Source organism: Botryllus schlosseri, chromosome 2, assembly GCF_051294905.1.
Source record: "Botryllus schlosseri isolate E-star chromosome 2, Bs_hap1, whole genome shotgun sequence".
Classification (NCBI taxonomy): domain Eukaryota; kingdom Metazoa; phylum Chordata; class Ascidiacea; order Stolidobranchia; family Styelidae; genus Botryllus; species Botryllus schlosseri.
The window spans coordinates 35,774,164-35,786,191 of record NC_137237.1 but is presented as its reverse complement, the minus strand read 5'-3'; the positions used below and the strand labels follow the sequence as shown (position 1 = coordinate 35,786,191).

Below are 12,028 nucleotides of genomic sequence, written 5' to 3'. Positions count from 1 at the left end.
GAATTTTTTCCTCATTTATACTAATTATATTGTTATTGCATCTTTATTCCGCACAACCCTATTAGCTGATGATACTTACCCCGTTATAACATCCAGCACTGTCGATGATTTGCATGCATCTGTAAATAGGGAACTCCCGAATGTGTCGAGATGGCTGCAAGCAAGCAAACTCAGTTTGAATGCAGACAAGGCCAAGATGCTCGTTTTAAATAAGGCCAATCAGAATTTCACTGTGAACATCAATCATAAACAAATCTCCATAAGTGACTCGGCAAAATATCTCGGCGTCACGATTGATGCCAAAATGTCTTAGAAGCAACATATTGAATGCACAATATCAAAACTAGATCGGTGTGTGGAAATAATGATCCGTCTGCAATCTTTGGTTTCCAGATCAGTATTACGGACCATCTACTTCTCTCTTTTCCACTCTCACCTGCAATATGGAATCGTAGTACCGGTAAATGCATGCACAACATTATTGCGCAGAATTCGAACCCTGCAAAACCGTGCGATACGGCTGATCTCATCTGTACCTTTACGTACCATAAAAAAAAACGCTATATCGCTTCGAAGTATCAACAGTTGTTCACAAATATTTTTCCAATAGTCTGCCTCCTGTGTTTGATGACTTTTTCATACCAGCTAAAAATGTCCATTCCCATTACACGAGATCCTCGTCAAAGGGAAGTATCTACTTACCCCAACCCAATAGCAACCTAACTAAGAGATCTATCGACTACTCGGGACCTATCATCTGGAATGCATCACCACCACATATCCGTGAATTGCGTTATAATAGATTCAAGAAAGACCTACTTGATCACCTCCTGTCGTTATACTAACACTGTTGCCCTATACCTCGCCCAGACATTGCTTAATTTGATCATTTGCTACCATCGTCTAATTTTTCTTCTGTTTTCCTTTTTTAACTAAACATTTTTTACAGCCAGACTGTTTAGGTCATAAACCGAATATTCCATGAGCAATCTCGTCATCTCTCTCGGCAAGCAACACCGGCAGATTTCAAGGTTGTCACTCAGATGGTTTGTGTAGTAATTTCGTTTTAGAAGTTGCTTGTTTAATGTTAAAGGTCAACTATATCGACCGAAACAACTTTGGCTCATTCAGTAGAGTTTTACATGCTGATTCCAAAAATATACACCATACCTTCTAAAATTACGTATTTTCTGAGATATCGAGCAGCGAAAGTCGTAAAATGCCACCACAGACGAAAACGGTAGTAAAATCAATGAAGCATGTCGATGACGTAGTACCATGAGGATTTCTGATGCTGCGGCTGTGGTGTATGTATTGAAGTGGGATAATGTCAACCTGTGAAGCTGTGGACTGAACTGATAGCTACACGGTGTCTAGTAAATCTGATTCCGACGCTATTGAGGAATTCCCGTATATAGGTAAGCCATTGAATGGTATATACAATCAGGCATTACTGGACGACGAAAGTACCGTACCGTTTGGTCAAATGATTGGACTTGCGCGTCTAAAACAATTGGTGTAACGCATGCATGTAAGATTGTGTGGTATGCTGACGATCCAAGCTTGAAGACTGATGCATATGACTAATACATATTGAATTTTCAGAGACGCTAGACCAGACTAGATTCACTCAAAGGAATTCAGCTCCGCCGCATGCACTGGATCCGAAGTATTTCGACGTCGCTGATCAGTTCTTACAGACTACTACTTCCACTTTATCTTTGTATGTAATAAAATGGCTTTACTCAAAAGCTTTTACTGGATCCTAATACATACAGAAAAGTCGAAAGCTTTTATTGGGTTCTAATAAATACAGAATCGCAAAAATTATAATATAGAAGGAAATTATCTCAATAAATCTCTGTGAATAAGTGATATTCCCAGGATTCTTCGGCGAATTTTCTTTTTTTAAGGTATGCTCCATCATGATGCCCTCGGCCAGGATTGTCAATGTTTCTGAAATAATAATTTACAGCAGAAATTCAATCATATACAGTCACTAACACTCCATTTACTTTATTTTTATTGTAACACCGGTTCAATATCTATGTGAAAGCCAGCAGCAGGACAAGAGTTTTTTATGTAAGCCTAGATCAGAGGTGGTTGTTTGAAGTTACAAAACTCTGAATTTGTTGGGAAAAGTGAGGTTCAAATAATAATTACGTACCGTGACACGGCATCATCGTGATGTATGGCTTGATCTCGTTGCAATCTTGCACGTGCAGCAGCAAGGGAGGGGGTTCTGGCCACACCTCGTGGCCAACTGGTCAATGATTGAATGACAGATGTGCCTCCAGAAGTCGTTCATCACTATTGTACAGCATCCTTTGCGGTAGAGAAAGTGTGATGGCAAAGTGCTCCTACTCCGACTACAGCAGCTTATTGAAAAACACTGTACATCGGTGAGCACAGCAGCCTTCCTTATATTGGGCTGCAAAAGGGTCTTTCCGGACTTGCTTTTCTTCTGCTCTCTGCATCTGTTTTCATTGAAGTGCGGGGCAGCTAGCCGTCCTCGTCCTTACCGAGGTGGCGTTTCCATGCGATCAATACATGAGATGGAAACAGAACTGCTTGCCTTGCACGTTGGCTTCTGTACTTCCTCTACACAAGCCATCGCAAATTATAAGAACCTAAAGTACCATAAAATGAAGATTGAATAGTCCAGTCGGGCATGACGAATCAAAACTACGCAGCATCAGGTAATTTAGGCGAAGACAACAACCAACGATCAGGGCCGTAACAGCACTTCGTCAGGCCCCCCCCCCAAAACGTTGGCCTTGGGCCCCCCATGATGTGATAAACCTAACTTCTGGGGGGCTTCGCCCCCCAGACCCCCTTTGGCTATCCGCTTTTTGACGCTATTTGACATTTCCGTTGCGTCTCCGTTCGGTGAGACAACTTTTCCCGCCTAGACGCGCGAAGCGCGAAAAATTTCAGAATTCATGATTGAATCGGGCAATATGATCGGGAATTACATATATATTGCTATCAATTTTGATCCTCTCAATGCTCACGTAATCAGATTTACCGGTAGAGCTGAGCGAGGTCTGTTTTAAAACGTAGGACCGCCCAATAATAATTAGACATCTTCGAGAGTATACCCGTTGGCAGGAACGAAACAGCACTTCGTCAGCCCCACCCCCCCGCCCCACAAAAACTTGGGTTTTGGGTTCTCATAGGGTGATAAACCGACCCGCCATCACAGTGTTCGCTTTAGCCACGAAATTAGCTGCACTGTTTAGTGAGCCAGCGCGAAGCGCGAAAATTTTCGATAATTCATGATACAATCGGCCAATAAGATCGGGAATTGCATATCTATTGCTATTAATATCTTGTTCTCTCTGCTCACGTTATCAGATTTACCGGAAACTGTAGGGCCCGTAAATAATAATTAAACATCTTCGGGCGGGCGGACCCGTTGGTATGACTTCGTTACATGATTTTATTTCGTGACCTCCTGTCTGCTGTATCAAAAATATAGAATCGCTCGAACGTACTAAACTAAAAGACGCACACGATTTCAAATTGGTATTTCTTCACTGGCATATTTTTTTCCTGCTGGATGGTATTTGTCTTCTGAGGTTCAGATTGCCAAGACAGGAACATATGGCGCCAGTCATTTAGGCGCCTATGGACAATTAAACCTAATATTTTGTATATATAACGAAGTTTTCGGTCTGCGTAAGGGCAGTCCGTTTCGGCCAAGCTTTTCGCGCTGCCGATCGTTCTGGCACACTTCTTGAAGTCGCATGTAATAAGTCCTAAATCGTTATATATCTTGGTGAGTAGTGGCGGTTTTAATGGCCAACACCGATATGTCCATTTCTATAAATCTTGCGTGTTTTTTCTTGGGGGAAGAGTACCAAATAATCAAGATATTTGGTAACTTTAAATCGCGCATAGCGCGAAAAATTTTGGGAAAAATTGCATAAATTTTCAAAAAATACTCTATAATTTATGCTAATTCACGAAATAATTTGGGGCCCCCTTCGAGCTCGGGCCCCCCCCAATTGGGGGGTTAGGGGTGCGGCAGTTACGGTGCTGCCAACGATTGACTTGGACATCCCATTCAGTGTTCCATGTATCGGCAAAATCCTCATGGTAGTACGTCATCGACACGGTTGCTGATTTTACAGCCGTTTCTCAGAGGTCGGCAGTTTGCACTGCGATATCTCAGAAAATACGTAATTTTAGAAGTTAGGATGTATATTATTGGAATCAGCATAAAAAACTCTACAAAATGAGCCAAAGTTGTTTTGGTCGATATAGTTGACCTTTAAGGTGTGCGTAAAGTGAGCTATTGCGTAATATATTTTACGCCAATGTCGGTATTGCCCTGTCCAGAGTTTGGCGGTGTTCAATACGTCCAATTTTGTATGGCATATTTTCATTGTATGCGATCTAACCAGGGCTGCAATGACTAGGGTCGCGATTTTTGGTGACTCGACTTGACTCGAGTCATTTTCTTGAAAACGAAAAATGACTCGACTCGACTCGAGTCAATTTGTGTCGAGTATGTGTACTGTGTACAATGTATATGCACGGTGCGCGCAGCCTATAGTGCGTAAAGGATTTTTTGCAAAAGCCGGTGGCGGTATATGTGGATTTTGATTGTGTTGCATACGCAGATGAGCGACTAGCTTTCAAATTGTACGTATTAATGATGTCATCTAACACGGTAGCAAGTTTCAAGATTACGACTAACTGATTTGGGTAGTAATTTCGAAGTCAAAGTCGAGTATCTGTAAATATGATCTACGGTAAATTGTTGCGATTGTTGCGCTGCGATTGACCAAATAGACTAGATTCAGTCGAGCGTTACGTAACTATTGGAAAACGGCAGTTTTCTGTTTCATAGTAAAATACGATAGTATCACAAAATATGACGTCACCGATATGAAATTTCGAATACATGGCGCGAAGAGACCGCTATACTAATCAATTGTATTATTAAACGCAACTTATTATTACACTGAATATGAGAGACGTACATTGCGCATGTTGACTTCGGCACTTAGTGAATTCGATTTATGTATTCTAGGTCTCAAACCCGCGGCCCGCGAGAACGTTTTGTGCGGTCCGCGACGGCATTTCAGAATTTCAAGTATTCATCAATATATTCAAGTGCCATATCTCTTTTTCTGAAGTTCACCCCGAACTACTACTAAAATCACTGAATTCTCAACCAACTTCACTAACACATCACTTTTAAAAGTTACCATGCGGTATAATATCACTTAATACGTCAAATTTCTAGTTCATGATGATAAAACATGACCCGTTGATGATTCGTGACTTAAAATTTCGATTTGGTTTGGCGCGACCTTTCGTAAAATCTCATGATTTCGGATGGATTGGATGATTAAATAAAATGACTCGAGTTGGGTTGGGTCAAACGTTAAAATCAGAGAAGGACCTGCGACTCGCAGCGGTGAGTTGGTAATCCTACAGACGCAACAATCTATGAAACTGTCATGGAAAATAGTCTTCATGCTACCCACGATTTTTTGTGAATGGTCTTTCTGATTTTAATATAGTTACCATCAGAAATTGTGATTAAAATGGACGGGGGCTACGAGAAATCTTTTCGGAAGCATCAATGGGGTACGATCGCTAAAAAGATTAAGAAGCAATGCTATATTGCTATGGCTCAATAATTAATATATTTAAGATGTTATTGATACGTTTCAATAATAGTGGAAGGCAAAATCTAACGCTGATTTAATTTGAATGTGGCAATGACAGTAACAATAGCCTAATTATCACGACTATATCAACACCAGGATTAGGATACACCGCTCAAATGCTCTGATATCAGATCAATCTTAAGTGGATTTAAAAATATTCTACATAAAATCGTGGCACGTCAGAGGTCTAATAGCTGCAATATTATAGCCAGACAGTTTTACGATGTCATGATACGTCGTCTTGCGTGATGTCTATAACTCATTATTTTAACAAATTATGCCCGGCACAAAAACAATTTCATTCAAATATTTGAAAATGTAGCTTTTCCCGCATCAAGCATGGATAGTAGGCCTACAATAGTGAATTACATTTCCACGATGTTGTGGAATGCCTGTGTACAAGGTCCTGGTAAATAGGTCCTAATTGGAAACTATATATTGAATATCCCTTGATGCTGCGGCCTGCGGCGTCATCAAAAAGCAGGGAATTGGCCCGCGAGCACGTTTGAGTTTGAGACCTCTGGGTTAGAGGTAGTTTACGGTTTGAGGTTTGAGGTTTGCTGATGACTGGGGTTAGTGGTCAAGGGTGACTCTGGCGCTAGCGGGTATAGGACTCGGTAATGGTCAGGATTAGGGAACACCAGGTGCAGAATCGTACAAACAACTGCATCTTCAAAATGCACAGCTAGAACTACAACTACTCAACGGGACTATCACCAATTGAGTAAAACAAAGCTAACTATGTCAATGGATCTCGAACAATGTTCACGCACAAGTAATGTATCAAATGTGTATAGTTGGATGTGCAATGTCGTAGTTTTATGTTTTTGTGACCGCAAGTGAAAATCAGGGGTTCCCCGAAAGCTTGCAGACGTGCGAACGGGTTCCCAGGTCATCAAGAATTATACTGAACGAGATTTCATTCTTTGACGCAACACATTTATTCGATATTTCAAAAAGACCTGGTTTCGAGTATGTAATGGGAGGGGTTTCGACCCCGTAAACCCACCCTCTATGGCTACGCCACTGATGACTCTGATCTCGCAATGGTTGCAAAAACATCACACAACAGAACACCGGTATCACAACTCACGCCAAACGTGTTTTTTAATTGTTCGGCAACTAATTGTTTTTCGAATGTGCAACCACAGCTAGAACTAGATCTCCTGACTTCTTAAATTCCGAACCTAGAACTAGAGCTAAAACTAGTCACTTTTCAAAATCCCAACTATAGAACTATAATTAGAACTAATGCAGATATCACTATGACAATTCACTGGCAATGCTGAATTATTACGGCAGCGTCCTTTTTATCTTTTGTAAAGTCTTTCAATTTGGAGAAAGGCATTTTCGAGCATCCCGTATAATCTCGCGATGACTCAATTCCCAATTGTACACAGGCTTCCCTGCCTGCTCGCGATACAACCTCATATTTTTCTACCCAAACAGTTCGGTCTTTGTGCTTTTAACGTTTCTGCCCTAGTTGCGATGCCCCTTTATCCGCTACAACACTTAATTATGGAGTCATAATAGCTTCGAACGCTCTACGGGAGAGATTGCCATTAATTTCCAGATCAAATCTCTCTCTGAGTCACACGGCTTACGTTTACTACTCTTGCTCCGATTGTTCGAAATTCCATGCCGGTGACGTCATATTTTGCAATAAGATTGTTTTTATACATTGTTCTTTGAAGAGCTTCTTGGAGGTACAGAACTTCAATATACAATTAAATAGTATATTCATATTGAAATGAACCCGAATATTTTCGGCTGACACTCGTCAGGGGTAATCGTCAGCAACTAGTAGAGAGTTGGAAAGAACATTGTATATCAACAATCGTATCACAAAATATAACGTCACCAGCATGAAATTTCGAATGAGAGAACGTTCAATGTACTATTTTTAGGTGATACACGAACTCCTTTTGTTGACAGAGTTTTGGTTGGTGTATTTTGATAAAAGTTGATTCCAAGGCACACAAATGGAATTGTGAACGACCTCGACCTACGATTCGAAATCGGTCGTCTCGATTGTTCTTTCCAATTGTTGACAATTGCTGACGATTATCCCTGACGAGTGTCAACCGAATACATTCGGATTCATTTCGATATGAATAGTCTACACCAGTGGTTCTCAACCTTTTTCACCTCGCGGACCGGTAAAATTTCAAAAAATGTCTGGGGGACCGGTGAACTTTCAAAATTGAAATGAAGCCAAAATGTAAAGTATGCAACCGTTTTCTGCAATTATATGGTGCTAGAGAGCGATATTTAGAGGGTTTTTATCGTATTTAATGATATTCATGATGGCATCCATGTGATTTTATGGTAGTGAGTCTGCCGAGTCGAGGTAAAATTGCCTTGTCCAGATAAACGTGCTACCGCCGAGAGTCCTTTACAGTCTTTCGCGCCGAAGGCCGTCGGTTCAACCGACCACGCCAACTCTAATAATATTCTTCTCTTTGACAATATCGAGCGATGAAGCGTATCGTAGTCGAACCAAGCACCTTGTCGTGCTACATTGCTCATTGCCCACTGCCACCAGACGCAGGCTACTCTGACAACTACCTATACGAATACAATGCGTGCTGCAAGAAAACACATTACAGCAGCTATACCACCCATCCGCAAATCCGAGCCGAAAAAGCACTTCGTTGGCCCATCCCCAAAGACGCTGGTCTTGGGATCCCCACAGGGCGATAAGTCAAACTTCCGGGGGCTTCACCCCAAGACCCTATTATTGAGTAGATGTTTTCACCTGTACTTGTGAGCACACCCATTCTACTCAGCGTAAGCAGAGGGTTTACGTAGCTTAATTGCGCCAATATAGAAAGTTTTCGATCATTCACGAGTGAAGCAGTTTTCTCGTGGCCAAATTTTTGGCCCTTCTTTAGGAGTCCCATGTTAACCTAAGCTTGATTATGTGTTGGTGCGTCGTGGCGTGGTAATGGCTGATGCCAAAATACCAATAAATCATTGCGTATTTCCCAGAAAAGGTCACCTAATAAGCAAGACATTTAGGGATACTAAATCGTGAAAAGCGCGAAAAGAAATTAAAAAATGTTAGAAAAAGTTTCAAATAAATATTCTGTGATTTATGTTCATTTGCGAAATAATTATGAGCCCTATTCAAGCTCGGCCCCTCTCCAATTGGGCGGTTTGTGGTGCCCCAGTTACGGTCCTGCACAAGATGAATGAATCGAAAACCAATGATCAAACTGCGCTGTTTAGCGTTGAGTCGGCTCGTATCTGTTCTGTGTACTTGTCGCTCGCATATCGTCAAATGACACGTCTTGAACTTTAAGTCAAATCGAACATGTTTCCAGCCCTTATGTTACCTCAGGAAGTTATCAATCAGTTTAAAATTTGCTGTTTTATTTATTTTATCAATGAACAAGCCTTCAACATTGCATCTTGAAATTAAAGTATAAAATTCTAATATGCTTGGCGGACCGGCAGGAACGTCGTCACGGACCGGCACCGGTCCGCGGACCGGCGGTTGAGAACCACTGGCTACACTATTCAATTGTATATTGTATTTCTGTTTATCGAATTGTATGATCATTATAGCTTTCAATACAATATCCATTGTATAATAATATTTATTAACTCGAAGACTTTTCGGGTGCCTCTTTTCAGGAGTTAACGGCACACTAAAGGGATTTAAACATGAGAATTCTCACTAGTGCATGTGTTTCGTGCGTGTAACTGTTTATTTACGAATTGCGTTGCTACTATAGTACCGTATGTCCGTATGGTTGCCAGTAAATTCGGCCCTCGGTAAATTCGGCCAGTGAATTCGGCCATGACCTCGGTAAATTCTGCCCTCCGAGAATATTGTATTAAAATGTATTACTAACCGTTAACATGAATTAATTACATAATTATACTATTATTAAGTGATTTGGATGTCAGGGTATGCGTAGATCGCGTAATCGTGGGAGATAGCGCGGATATTCACGGATCCGAATTTACCGATGGCCGAATTTACTCGGTAAATTCGCCCCTAGGAGAATTTTGTATAAAATTGTATTACCAACTATTAATGTGAATGAATTACATAATTATATTATTATCGAGTGATTTGGAGGCCAGGGTATGCGTATATCACACAGTCACGGGAGATAACGCGGATATATACGGTCCCGAATTTACTGAGGACCGAATTCAACCGGTATATTCGGCCCTCGGAGAATTTTGTGTAAAGTTGTATTATCAACTATTAATGTGAATTATATTACATAATTATATTATTATCAAGTGATTAGGAGGTTAGGGTTATGATTTGGGTTATGATTAGGGTTAGGTTAGGGTTGGGGTGAGGGTTATTTTAGGGTTAGGATTAGGGTTAGGTTAGGGTTATGATTAAGGTTAGGTTAGGATTAGGGTTAGGTTAGGGTCAAGATTAGGTTAGGATTAGGTTAGGGTTATGATTAGGGTTAGGTTAGGGTTAATGTTAGGTAATGTTATTGTAACTGTTATTGTTACCCTGGCCATGGCCGAGTTTACCGGGGGCCGAATTTACCGAGGGCCAAATTTACTGGAAATCTGTCCGTATACTTCATAGTTTGTTATTGTTGCCATTGGTACGAAGCGAATTTCATGGTTTGTGATTTTCATTGTTGCGTCACACTTTGCCTTTTAGGTTTTGCTTTTAAATCGGTTTAAATCTCTTTAGTGTGCCGTTAACTCTTGAAAAGAGGCACCCGAAAAGTCTTCGAGTTAATAAATATTATTATACAATGGATATTGTATTGAAAGCTATATTCAAGTTCTGTAACACGAACCATGTATGATCATTGTATACCACGACCGTGACCACGTTCAATTTAGGCGCTTCCTGCTTTCATTTTCACAGTTTGATTTGGCATTTTTATTCAAAATTCTCAAAACACAAATATCGTCTCAAAATGAAAAGGATCGCCATAAATTTTATAAGAAAATGAATTATTTGCTTGGCCTTGGGAGATAATAATACGCTAGTATAGAGATTTAGGAATCAGCCGTAGTCATCTTGTTTCTTGCACCACTTTGACCCGTGAATAATTTCGTGAACCTAGTGAAGAGACCCTCGAGATTTTGGCCAAAAGAACGCCAACTTTTCTTTTATGTTTATTTACATTATTACGGCTGTGTTATCATGGCCTCTTTAAAGACGAAGGTCTTATATAGATACTACATTACCACTTATATTTGTAACCATGTTTTTTCCGATAAGACGCTGTTTCAATTGCCCCACTTTGCGAGTGATTTTCAAAACAAATATAATTATGATGAATTATTATTATTATCAAAGTTATTTCGAATTGTTTTCATATCAAGGTTAGTTTATTTTGTTTGATGTATTACATGGTCTTTGTCGACTACAATACAATGGTCATTTATACCGTTTTTGTGATTTCTATTCAATTATGTATACATAAATCAATAATTTCATAAATGCATTTCTTTCGGTTTGGCTCGTCTTCATCATCAGGTCATCTCATCGCAGTCGTTGTCGGAGGCGAATTTGTAGTTGAAGTCGTAGTAGAAGCCGCCGCTGATTGGCGTTCGGTTCGAATGCGTGTATTGTTCATATTAAGTCTTTGTAGTCGTAATTTGATCGTTTATGATGGTTGGTGGATAATTTTCGTAGGTATTGGTGGGGGAGTGATATGGGTTGAGGAAGGGTTGGGATTATGGGATGGGAAATTAGGATGCTTGGAATAGGTAGTGGGTGAAACGGTTGGGTTTTGTGGGTCGATAAATACAATTTATTGCGCACTATCGGATAGCTTTCATTACAGTCGGGGCTTGTGGCCCGTCGTATACGTTGCGCATAATTTCGTCGGGTGTAGCGTCGATAGCCATTTGCAGGTTTGTATATATTGTTCCAGATTTTAAATTCTATTTGAAAATCCACTCAAGGTAATCGACGTTAGTTTCAATAGATTCGTCATCGATTCTGTTAGGAGAATTGTTTTTCGCTTGGCTGCTTGCTGTTCCTCTGGTAGTCACTCCATCGTTGCTTGTCTGTTTATGAGGTTTCTGGAGTTTCGTATCCGAAGACTTTTTGATGGCTGGCTTTGGGGCCATCTGTATGTTTGTTAGTATTGTAGTGTTCCAACACGACTTGCGCTGGTTCGGTTTCTTCCTGTGTTTGGTCTGCATTTTTAATGCGGCGTCAGTTGAGGAGTATGTTTTGATAATTGCCTGGCTCGTCTGCCTTGTTTCAGTACTCTGCATGTCGTCATTCCGGGTTGTTTTCGGGACAACCGTATCTACTGTTTCTTTGTTGTCTATTTCCGCATTTTCAGGCTTGGTCATATGCCCGGGTTTGTCTCGTCGAAGTTTGGACCTGG

At 40.6% G+C, this 12,028-nt stretch overlaps 2 long non-coding RNA genes across 2 annotated transcripts in view; one reads left to right on the top strand and one right to left on the bottom strand.

Moving 5' to 3' along the window:
• Positions 1-295: 295 nt before the first annotated feature.
• The window catches only part of LOC145458862 (uncharacterized), a 44,605-nt gene continuing 32,872 nt past the window's right edge, over positions 296-12,028 (bottom strand). Inside the window, exon 6 of the long non-coding RNA XR_013921211.1 lies at positions 296-436. This is a non-coding gene — a long non-coding RNA (uncharacterized LOC145458862). The remainder of the gene's footprint in view (positions 437-12,028) is intronic.
• On the top strand, positions 1,081-2,686 carry LOC145434508 (uncharacterized). The gene is made up of 2 exons (XR_013913426.1): positions 1,081-1,418; positions 1,606-2,686. It is a non-coding gene; the product is annotated as an uncharacterized LOC145434508 (long non-coding RNA).